This window comes from Scleropages formosus, chromosome 6 (genome assembly GCF_900964775.1).
Source record: "Scleropages formosus chromosome 6, fSclFor1.1, whole genome shotgun sequence".
Taxonomy (NCBI): Eukaryota; Metazoa; Chordata; class Actinopteri; order Osteoglossiformes; family Osteoglossidae; genus Scleropages; species Scleropages formosus.
Genome location: NC_041811.1, coordinates 31397302 through 31410084, shown reverse-complemented (window position 1 = coordinate 31410084; position 12783 = coordinate 31397302). Strand labels below are relative to the sequence as shown.

Here is a 12783-nt window from a genome sequence, read left to right as displayed (position 1 = left end):
CCGTGAAAACGCACCGGGAAAGTGCGCGGGGACGGGCGCTCGGCGGCCGCGCGCGAGACGCTCCTCGGGAAGAGGACGGGTGAGGCGGGACGCGTCTCCGAGACGCCCAGAATGGGCGGGGCCCCTATAACCTTTCCCCACAGTGGGGGTGGGGCGGCATCTCCTGGTGGCATTTAAAATGTGCTACGTGGGGCTTTTTTACGCGCTGTGCGAATTTCCCAACGATCCCCAAGCCGCATCCTCCTGTACTGTATGTTTCCATTACAGGAACAGGACTATAATAACCACCCGCCACGAGGCGACAATAACTTAGAGTTATTGCATCGGAGAATCGGTTTAATGGTGTTATATGACCAACCCGTTATGCTGTAAAATAGCGAACGGTACTACATGTTTTAAGGCTCATCGCCGTCGACGTGTGCGATCCCTGTAAATACGTTACACGCTTATTATATCGCTGTCTGAATGTCTGATGAGAATGAGAACAGAGGAGAGAGTGCCGCGTTTTTATGCAGTGGAAAATTTTTAGGAGGAACTCAGGTGTTATCAGGTGTTTGCGTTCCCAGTTGGTGTCACGCGCCCGATGTCGCGCAGCCCCCCCCGCCGCGGCCTCCCCGTGGCCCCTCCCAGTGGCTCGGGCACGTTGCGAGGACCCGTCGCGGCGCGTCCGCCCAGGGCCGCGGACCGACGAGCGGTTCGCGCTCCGCTTCCGCAACTTCTGCCGCGCGGCGGCGACGCGGAGGAGCGACTGCTCACGCGACTTTAATGTTCACGCGCTTTAATAACAGGCGTCTTCTGCGCCACTCTTCTCCGAAACCGCATCGCAAACACCGGGAACAGGTCCAGGTGCTGCACGTTGAACGTGCCTGTCGGCGCTTCGCCGACGCACATCTGACCTGTTTTGGCGCCACTTTGAACTCGCGAGGCCACTCGTTCGCAAGCAACGATCATTAACTATTTATTTATTTATTTATTTATGCATGCCAGTCAGTCACTGTAATTTTCCACGAGCAAGGTGCGGGGCTCTTACTGCTCCCGCAGCTTCCGACACTGGTCGCCGTGACTCATCTGCGCGCGAGACGCGCGACCACCGGGGGCGCTGCCCGCGACAGCGGTGTCACCGCGCTGCTCTGCAGCCCCAACGCGGCCCCGGGGCGCGTCGATTGTCTCCTGCTCGCGCCCTCCGTATTGGACTCTCTCTGCGTGTGTTTGTGTGTGTGTTTCAAATGTGAGCGCGGGATCAATATGCCTCCTTTTCGCTGTTCATAATTAATGCATTTTTTTTTTTATTCCAAGCAAGAGTAGACTGCCGCGATTCCGTCCAACATCAACTTTGCCAGACAGCTGCTGCAAAGCGCGCCGTGATCTCGCTCCCACGAGTGTCAGATTCGCTGTGGCGACGGAGTCCCGCCGCGAGCTTAATAAAGTGGATCGCGTTCGGATCGGATCTTTGCTACAACGTAGCGATCGGTTACGGCACCTCGGCACTCAGAACCTCGGGCTCATTTGCATGCGAAAGGCGTGATCAAACAAAACAGGAGCATCTGCTGTAAATTAGGAGTGAAATACTGGATGGGCGGAAGGGGCACTTTGCATATTTTAATAGAGCATTTGACAGCAATCGGATCAGGATTCTCTGTGTATGAAGGGAAGGCAACGTGCTTTTTTGCAGATTCGGTTGTATCAGTGAAAACCAAATGAGATCCACCGCTGAACACTGACACACCATCGCTGCCAACACAGCTCTCCAGTGTCCATCGTGTCAGTTATTTTATGTCTGCTCCCTGCTTTGTATCTGGGGAAAATTGTAAACTGAGACTGTTGTCCATTCCATTCACACCCCAATTTCATTATGCATTAACAAAAGCGAGTGAATGCAAACTGTGCTCAGTAAGTGTACGGCACAGGGACGATCAGCTTGTTAAGTAATTTTAATGAAATACCCTTTTCAAGAGCAAAATAGTATTTACATTTACGTTTATTCGTTTAGCAGATGCTTTTCTCCGATGTGATGTACGTCTCAGAGAAAAATACAGTGAGTGTGTTACCTCAGCCAGGATACACCTTGTGTTTTGATTCTACGGTACCCTGTTTTACCCTGTATTCTGGCTTCTGGCCAGCGCTGCAGTTTACTTTTCTTCATTTAACAGATTGTTGTCCAACGCGATTTACAGCGATGCGTTCGTGTACTTGAAAAGGTGTAATTATTTACCAATTTATACAGCGTCAACATTTTTACTGCAGGTATTCAGGGTGAGTACCTTCCTCAGGGGTACTGCAGCTGAGCAAGGGTTTGAACCTGGGTGCTTGGGGTTGCGGGTTGCTGCACGTCACGACTGGGTGCGCGTGCTGTCGGCGATCTCTTCGTTGCACTCGTTCCCCAACACACGGCCCCTCGTTCTGCGTACTTCTACCCATCTCTGACTCCCATGGTGCTAGTTCCAGGTTTTATTGGGCCAAAGGCGGCTTAAGCCCCCCTCTCTCTCCCCTCCAATGGTGGTATGGAGCAGGCCCGGAATGCTAAATGTTAATCCCAACCGAGTAGCCGCTGCTGAATATACATCAAAGGATTCCTTCTTTCTGACGGAGAGCAAGGGAGAGATGGGGAGGGTGAGTTTCAGCAAACTCCCCGCAAGTCCCCGAAGGCTAAGGATCGTGCTGATGAAGGTGTTGCATGGGCTTATCAGCACCAGTGTATATCTGAGGATGCCCTGATAGGATGCTGGGCTTTAACAGACAAGGCCTTATGTTTAGACAAATGGCTGCAAGACCACCGTGTTGAAGACTGGATGCACCCTTTGTGAACCCTTTCTGGGTTTTTTTGATATGTTTACTTTGGGAATGAGAAAAGGCACAAGTCTACTGAAAAGGGGCTCACGCAACCATTCAGAAAGTCTTTGACAAAAAGTTGGTTTCGTCTCCACCTATTCTCTTGTTAACACAACCCAAATTTTTCTTTTCATGATGCTGGGGCTGCTCTTACGTGCTGGGCGAGGAAATGTATTTCAATTTCGCGGTCAACCTGAGAACTTCCGTCTGTAAATATGTGGATGACTGAAGTGTTTAAAGTTCTTCCACCGGAGAAATTAACATTCGATTTGCATGACAATTCTGAGGAATTCTGGAATGTCTGGACAACCTTCTGGGGCTTATTAGAAAGTGCTACATGGTTGTCCCTGTTATATTTTATAACATTTTGACCCTGAGCCCTTGCTCTATGTATATGGACATATTTGCAATTCCTTGGTGTATGCTGCTGTGACTGTGCTGTCAAAAAAAAAAAAAAAAAACTTAGAGAACTTGTCGTTGGATGTCTGTGATCTCAATTGCAAGATCCAAAAAAGGAGGGAAAAAATCTACACAATCCAGTAACAGGTACATTGCTGTTGTTTTCATGTTATTTACTAAAAGTCTTGTGACTTTTAACCACTAATTTGAAGAGCAGTATGAAAAAGCCTCATCATTTAACTATTAGCATGTGCCCTCCGCTACCGTGGAATTTTAACATAAAATCACAGTTAACGTCATATGCTGTCATCTTGTTCAGCAGCCAGCGATGAGCACAGTTATCTCTGTGTGGCTGTCATAGTAATTTTAAAATGCTCTTATGCGTGTCAGTAGTGACGATTGATGAATGGCGGTTGTGCTATCAGTTCATGGTCAATATGACTACCAATAAGTGAATAAAGGCAGTACTTGTTCCAGTTTCATTCAGCAGCGATTCCATTGTTTGCATTGTTATACAGTTCCATGGTATTTACCTAAGTGGGTGCATTTCAATCAGCTTTTCAAGGCTAGTTAAATGAACACTGTATATTGGACACAGCCCATAATTTAAGAATAGACGATAACCAAAATGAACACAATGTAGGCGGATGGAACAGGCCCCGGAGTTCTGTTTTTGTGCTCGGCCCTCCTTGTGTGTGGGAATAGCAGTCTGGTTGGTACCAGCTGCAGGGATAGGAAACAATCGTAAGTGGTCAAGTCTGATTTTAATTATTATTATTATTATTTTTTTTTTTTGCTAAAAATTGAGCACCCCCATATGGAGCCAGAGAAAAATCCCATGTGGGCTGAGTGCGAGAAAGCAGAGGAGGATGAATTTATTTAGGAGTGAGCACAGAGGGGAGTTACAGTGTTGATAAAAACTCAAGAAAATGGAACACATGCAGATTTGTGGTGTTTTAATCTCATCTTTGAGGAATCACTTAAGTGGAGTGCTCTTGAAGTACACTGTGGAAATTAAATTCCTCCAGAAAGAAAAGAGTAGGGTAGAAGAATCCTCTCTTTGGGGTAAGGTCATCTTCCATCTGTGCACAGCCTACGTTTTTGTTACACAACATTGAGGTTATTTATATTCGGTGTAAGAAAATAAATAAGTACCACTATGGAAAATATAGAACGGTCCATGTTTGAGCAGAAAAGTAAAATCTGCTCCATTCAGTTTCACCTGTATTGCAGGATATATTAAGGCAATGGACGGGTGTCCCTGGGTTTCCCTGATTGCCAGTGATGTACACTTGAGCAAGGGACTGTGTATATATCTAAATACTCCAGTATCAAGCTCCTGGATGAGCGTTTACCGAAAATAAAGTGCCCGTGCGGTGTGAGAGGACATGGGTTTGATCCTCGCTCAGTCTGTGTGGAGTTTGCATGTTCTCCCCATGTCTGCTCTGGTTACCTCCCACACTCTAAAGACGTGCTGTTCAGGTTCACCCCTAGTGTGTAAGTGACAGAGAGAGTGTGTGTGTTCCACTGATGTATGGATGAGTGACCCAGTGTAAGTAGTGTATCTAGCAGTGTAAGACACCGCGGTGAATAAGGTGTGTGGGCTGATAACACTACATAGAGTTCATTGGAAGTCGCTTTGGGGAAAAGAATATGCTAAATGAACAAATTTAAATAAAGGCACAAGCTGCTTGAGTATCTTTGGGTACAACCATCTGCTATGCATAAGAACAAAATCAGCACCAATTGCTCTGAGTTAGAATTATGTGCTGCATGTGGATGACTGAAGAGGGACATAAATGAGGAGTGCAGTAGAGCGTGACCCTCCTTGCAAGCGTGACATCCCAGCAGTGCTCTGGTGACCTGAGAAGGAGCTCTGGCGCAAAGAATCATTCCGCTCTTCATCCCGTCACATGAGCAATGTCCTCCACCTTCCAAACTTCTGAACGCAAAGTCTTACCCTTCAGGCATCCATTAGTCATACAGGGAATACAGGTAGCGTAGAGACTGAGGGGGTGTGGTGCATCCCCATCTGCCTTGCTTGTGTGCCTGCTGTGACCTCTGGCTTCACATCCACGTGTGCCTCCCATGAAAGTTTAATTATTTAATCTGCAGTGGACGTGATGGAGGGAGTAGCGCCGCTGGACACGAGCCATTTGTTAAACTGACTACACGGGGCTGTGGAGCAGTTGAACGATAGACTGGTAAATTGTTAATTAGATGGAGAAGGAAGCGCTCATTTTAATTAAGCAGATGACTGAAGCCTTTGTTGGACTGATGGCCCGGCGATGCCCCTTGTTGGGGTTGTGACATTTTCCCGTAAATTCAAGAGCTGAATTTCGGCGGGCTTCTTTGATTTTGAGATTCCGTTTGATTTGACCGCAAGCGCAGAGTGAAGAGAAGCAGTAGATTGGGAGCTTCAGACCATCTGGTAGCGTCGTGGTTTGAGCTGTTGCCTTTGGACCCACAGGTACGAATCCCACCTCTAGTTGCAATACCCTTGAACACAGGTACCGACCCTGAACCGCTCCCCGAAAAAATTACCCGGCTTTGTAAATGAGTAAGTTGTTGGTAACGTAACAGCGGGAGTTGTTTTGGAGAACAGTGTCAGCGAAATGAATAAATGTAAATATAAGGTAAAACAAAGTTTAATGGGTGGGTGGGCAAACCTGTTACTAATTGCTACAAGGAATGAGTTGGCCGTGAACGTGTGGAAGGTTGTCGTACATAAGCTCCGACAATATAAAAAAAACACTTTCTCCAACTTTTCTATTCTGTGTTTCTTCGCATTTCCAGTTGAGTCAATCATTTGCGGTTGAGCAGTCAAAATGTATCCTTTCAGATTCAGCTTTTTCAAATAAAAAGTGTATAACTTGTATCCGTACAGTACAAGAAATATATCTTAATGATTCTTTTTAGCATAGCCCACCTGTATAGAGTTCACGTAAGACGTTTGGCACCAATCACACCATGATTCCTCAATTCAGTCTGACATCTATGTAGAGGTATGTATACAGATGCTCCTCGACTTTACGATGGTGAGCTGGCGGTAGACATTCAGTAGAAACCGTACTTCGAATTTTGATTCTTTTCCCGGGCAAGCGATATGTGGTGCGATACTCTCTCGCGATGCTGGGCAGCGGCAGCGATCCGCATCTCCCAGTGTGTCACGCAGTTGTGTTATGTGTATCCATAATGTCACAGAAACGCCCACCTGTGTCTCCTGCTACTGGAGGAAAGAAGAAGAGGAGGGCGATTACTCTTGAGGAGAAACTCAAGATGATTACTCAGCATGAAGGCGACAAGCCCGTAATGGCCATCGCACGTATGCTAGGCTACGATGTTGGGTAGGGTAGGTGTATTAAATGCATTTTCGACTTACGATATTTTCGATTTGCGGAACGTAACCCCATCATAAGTCGGGGACCACCCGTAAATGGTTTATTTACATTTTTTTTTCTGGATTTTAATGCAGTGAAGACCTGGTTATTTGGTCTTCGCATTATATTACCTCTGAAAGCCAAGCTAAACTTCTTTATGGCTGCAACAGCATGTTTCACCCATGCTTACGCTTTCAGTACTGGGACCCAATTACTTCTGTTCATCCACGCAAAAATCAGGTTTTACAGTTGGATGGTGTCAAGGGTCTCCTTACACACACCTGCTCTCCTAGGCTGTTCCTCTCCACCGTCAGTACCAGACTCTCTTTGATCCGCATGTTAGAAACATCTGTCCGAAGGGGCACCTGTTGTGAATCACACGGGACTGTCATTTTGTTGAAGGAAGACCAAAATTACCAATCATGGCAGCAGCAGGCTCCTGATTGAAATTTCAAAATTACCGTGGTTTGGATGGAGTTGTGTGCTGGTTCAGACATGGGGAGTTCTCTCGTGTGTGTGAATGTGTGCGTGAGATCCCAGGTGGAAGACTGACTCATCGGGGTTTGGTTGTTTTGTAAGTTCACGTTGTTTGTGCGTGCTGTTCGAAATTTATTGTCAAGAATTGCAGGAGAATGGCAGTTTTAATCTTCTGTGCACAGAGCTCTGGGGATATTGATGTCTTATTGGAGCACAAACCCATTATGACAACTGTAAACATGAATATATAGATGACATTGTCTTTGCAGTGTAATTTTCTCCAACAGAGGACTCTGTTATCCTCTGTAATGATATTCCTCAGCTACAGTAGATTAAATGACATTTTGGGAGAACTCTGAGAAACAGGCAGAGGGATTCAGACCTGGCAGCTTCCAGCAAAGGTACAATTACAGGCTCTTATCCTCTGCCAGCCAAAGAAACAAGAGGGAAGTTGAACTATGAACTCATTCAACACAAAGCTGAGGACCTGGAAGGACTCTAAACCATTGCAGCGGTCGGACCATCATGTGACGTCTTTCCATTCTCTTCAGACCACTTGAGAGAACAATACGTTAACTCAGAATAAATCAGTCAGAGCCCAGGACTTCTTGCTGGCACATGCCAGTAATCTGTGAAAGGAAGAGACGTAAATCCGTTGTATGCCCTTTCTACTCAAATTACAAGCAATATTGGGGCCGGAACTTTGTTTGTACCGCGATTTTTTTCGTAACCACAAACTCACTCAACTCAGTGTAATAACAAAAGCTACAATTTATATATATAATATATATATACCTCAGTTTTTTCGTAGGCTAGGCTCTGTGAAAACTGCAGAAAAACATTAAGAAATTTAAAAAAGTAACTAAATCATAATACCAGAACACCACATTTAGGAGGACCATAAAGGAGACAAAATTACTTCAGTCCCACACTCTGTTTAGGTGTCTTTTTACTGCCAACTAATGGCTGGACATTGAAACACAGGTTGCTTTTTACTGCTAAAATAAATAAATAAACTAGAATAGAACAGAATAGAATAGAATAGAATAGAATAGAGAAAAATATAATTAAAATAAATGGGATTTTTAAACCCTTTGGAAATTTGTAACTAATGTTCATAACATGAAAAATCAGTGTATTCCCTTAGTTTGATATGTAAAATACAAAGGACAAATTCATACACTAAGACTTACAATAGTTAATAACACACATCATTTACAGTAATCAATTAAATAAATTCAGTTTAGAGAAAAAAGCTAAATACTAGACTTTAGACATAACAATTTCCTTTAAAAACTTTTGTGAAATAATTTAACACTTTTAAAGCTAATAAAGTTTTAAAACAGTGTCAACATTTTAGCATATTTTAAAAATGTGTTTTGAGAGATAAGTACATATTATGTATAAACATATAATTTTGCAGCATGCAGGCACACAGTGAGACAGCTCACCAACACATATCAGTACATTCATAGAGTATACAGAACGCAACATGCACACGTACAGCATGGGGCATATGGAACATCATCACACAGCATGCACACATATAGAATGGAGCATATGGAACATCAGTGCACAGTCACCAAGGCCTACACCATCACACCTAATTACCATTTGTACACCTAGTTACCAGTTAACAAAAACTCAGTTGCCATGGCTCTCCTGTTTAGGCCCCTGTGTGACAGTGAAAAAGGACGTGCCCTGGTACAGCAGACAGAGAAGCTCCATGACTTCAGTTCCAGAATCAAGACCATTGAACCCAGAAGCTCCGAGTCAGTGTCCTCTTGTCCCCCAAACCGGTACATTTGTCACATGAGCAAAATAAATGATTGCGATATATGCCTGAATATATATCATTAATTTTGGACAAATTTTCAAAATGGTAAAAATAATTGTTTTCATCGTGATGAAAAATGATTTTACAAGCTAGATCTGTAAAAATAATGATCTTTCATTCCTCTTTGTGTTTCTCCTTAGCTTTCTGAGGGTATAGTAAAATTAGTGAGACAACACAATTTTTTTTTTTTTTTTTTTCAACGGCCTGTCAAATCCTATTAAGAACATATGGATGAGTTTATGTAAGAATTTACTTGGTGAAAACATCTTGCTGTCTTCCATCTCCCACAGCTGGGTTTTTCTGCATATCCCACCCAGCAGGCCCCTTAATCATTCAGCTTCACCGCTTCAAGGTCACTTCCTCTGTCGGTAAATCTGCATAAAACGGCTTCCAACAATGAGATGTTGGCACACACAAAAAAAACCTCCTCCTAGGAAATTATTGATAATATTTAGAATTTGAAAGATATATCTTGGCCTATATTCATGGAGGATTCTTTTATGACCTTCAGGTTATATTCGGTGTTTGTAGGAGACGACATAACTTTGTGAGGGGGTGAGGTTTGGTCTGGCCTAATAAATATTTGCACCCAGTTGCCTATCCTTCATTAGTCCTTTGTTTACTGTAGCACTTTGGAGCATCCATCAATTAATTATTATCCAGTGAGGGTCAAAATAATTCTCAGTCAATATTATTGAAGCACAGGGCATAAGGCAGAGAGTGACCTGCCAATATACATTTGTGTGAATAGCAGTGCACCTCTCTGGTAATGCTGAACAACAACATCTAAATTGTATGAACAGTTGTGAGAAAAAAAGTTTATGAACTCTGGAATAATCAGCATTTCAGCATGGATGAGTCCTAAAATGCGATCTGATTTTCCTCTCATAATAATAAATAAATACAATGTAAAATACAAAACACACATTTTATGTTGCTGTATCTAGTTTAAACAATCAAGGTCATTGGGATCCTGTCCAGGGTCTACCCTGCTGTCCTTGTACCCAGTGATTCTGGGACAGGTTCTTGATCACCATGGCGATGACCGGGAAAAGTGGTTAATAAGAGCGAGTGAGTGAGTCATTGGAAAAGTATGTGACTCTCAAGTATAATGAGATCTTGAAAAGAGAGTAACTAGAGTCTGGTATTACAGTTAGTGAGCAGGTGTTCAATCAATTTGGGTGCGGGTTTGAGCTGCCCAGCTATGTTTTTTAAAAAAAAATCATACAGTTTTTGTTACCTGCTCTTCACAACAGAATTCTACAGAATTACAATGCAGCCTGATCAAAAAAGGTTTCAGAGGACCTCAGAAGAAGAGTTGCTGGAACTTATACAAGTAGAAAGAGTTACAAGAGGATTTTAAAAATGTGGGCCTTCGTCAGTCTGTGGTCAGGCAGATGGTTTACAATTTGATGAAATTCAGCACTTGAGATTCTACCTATGAGTTGGCATCCTACAAATATCAGTGAAAGGGCACATCTTTAAATATTCAGAAAAATGACAAAGAACCATAGCATAACAGCCAAAGATCTGCAGGCACCTCTTGCTCCAGATAAAATGAGAACACTGAACAAGAGTCATGCTTGTAGAAGGTTACCATGAAGGAATCCATTGCACTCCAGAATCATTGCTGCCTATCTCAAGTTTGTTAAAGACCACCTGGATGTTCCACAGCACTACTGGAACAATGTTCTGTAGATAGATAAGATGAGAAGTGGAACTTTTTGGTAAATGTAAACATTATATGCATTATTTATGCATTATATTTGAACATTGCATTAAGCATCTAAACATCATTCCAATTGTGAAACATGGTGGTGGGAGTGTAATGCTGCGGGGCTCTTTTGCTACCTTAAGGCCTGGGCGGCTTGCATTCACTGAGGGACCAAGAATTGAATTCTAAGTTGTACCGGGAAATTCTGCAGCAGAATGTCATGGGGTCTGAAATGTAAATCTAAAATGAAGTTGGGTCATAAAACATAACAATGACTCAAAACACAAGCGTAAATCAGTCATAGAGTGGCTCAAACCACAGAAATTCAGTATTTTGGAATGGTTAAATCCAAGTCCTGATCTCCATTTCACTGAAATTCTGTAGTGTGATGCGAAACAGTCCTTTCATGCAAGACATCCCAAAATATGCATGAACAGTTTTGTGTAGAGAAACTGACCAAAACACTTCCTAAGAAATGCACAGATCTGACCAGCAGCTACAGGAAATGTTTGGTTATTGCCAAGAAAGGAGCTTTCACTAGTTAGTAAATATAATGATTCACATGCTTTTCCCATCAATGAGCTTGGTTGTTCAAACAATTTGATCAGTAAACGTGTGGTAATGTAGAATATTGTGTGGTCTTTGTTTTCTTTGTTTACTTACTGTCTTTATTATTATGAGATATGAAAAAAGATTAAATTTTAAGAGCCATTTACGCTGATATCCAGATAATAAGTGTCCACACACTTTAGAATGAACAAATTAAAAACTGATTTTACTTTCACTGCTTTGAAATAAAAATTGAAATTAGAATATATTTTTTATTTCTGTCCACTGAAAACCAGGAGAAGGCTGCACTAAAAACATGAGATTTTCATCCTTTTCAGAGCATTTCCTATTCAGTGGGATAAAAAAAAATACTGGGTTCATAATCAGCGATTTCAGGGACATGCGGAATGTGGAATTGTTTTTAAGCAGATACATGCGTTTGTGTCATCTTTTTGGTGTATGACTCTCTCTCCCTCTGATCTGTCATATTCCTCAAAAGGGTTGATTTGTCTCGAATATTTGCTTGAGAGAAGCACATCCTGTCACCGCTTTTATCTCAGTAAATTAAATCTTCTCCAGGGCCCGTCTATTCAATTATTTGCTGACATTTGTAGTTGGACATAATTGCAGTTCTTCATCTCTTTATATGATCTACTAAAAAGAAGGTTTGAATTTCCAGCAGTATCCATGAGAACAATGATTGTATCCAGACATGTTTTGTTCTCATTAAATATGTATAAAAATCTGATTTTGTAATATTAAAAAGTAATTTGTTCTTGGAGACTGAGGCAAATGTTCTGTACAATACACTATATGGGCAGAGGACAGAAGAACAGTAATGGATCTAGAATGTGTTTTTCCTTCTGTTAAGACTTATAGGGTTACATCATGCAATTGGCACGATTTTCCCACTTAAATCTTGCTCAGGCTTCTGAAGTCACCATGGTGGTTGGAAATCAGCATAGCTGTAGATATCCATCCATCCATCCATTGTCAACAACCGCTCGTCCCGAGCGGGGTCACGGCGAGCTGGTGCCTAACCCGGCAACACAGGGGACACATCGAGGATGGGAAGCCAGTGCTTTAGATATGCTCAACCCAAATATTGCTGTCCCTCAAGCTGAGCCATGTTGGGTATGGTATCTTCCTAAAAGCTGCTATATAAGACACCTAGTAGTGTAGTGGTTAGCGCTCCTGCCTTTCAATCCAAAGTTTGGAGGTATGATCCCCACCTCTGACTTCAGTACCCTTGAGCAAAGTACTTACCCTAAATTGTTCCTGTAAAAATGGGTAAATACTGTAATTATGACCTTTCCATTGTAAGTTGCTTTGGAGAAGAGAGTCAGCTTAATTAAAAAATTGTAAGATGAAATACACATGTACTAAAATTTGAATTAACGATAACTTTCGGAGGACAGCTGGTAGCTTCGTGGTTAGCGCTACTGCCTGTGGACCTAAAGGTCGCAGGTTGGATCCCCACCTCCGGCTATAGTACCCTTGAGCAAGGTACTTACCATAAATTACTCTAGTAAAATTACCCAGCCTTACCCTATAAATGGGTAAATAATTTTAAGTAGCTTAACATTGTAAGTCGCTTT

At 42.7% G+C, this 12783-nt stretch overlaps 1 protein-coding gene across 1 annotated transcript in view; it reads left to right on the top strand.

Moving 5' to 3' along the window:
* LOC108935546 (reticulon-4 receptor-like) overlaps positions 1 to 12783 on the top strand; it is a 56631-nt gene that overhangs the window by 1420 nt on the left and 42428 nt on the right. The gene's annotated exons all lie outside the window — the stretch shown is intronic.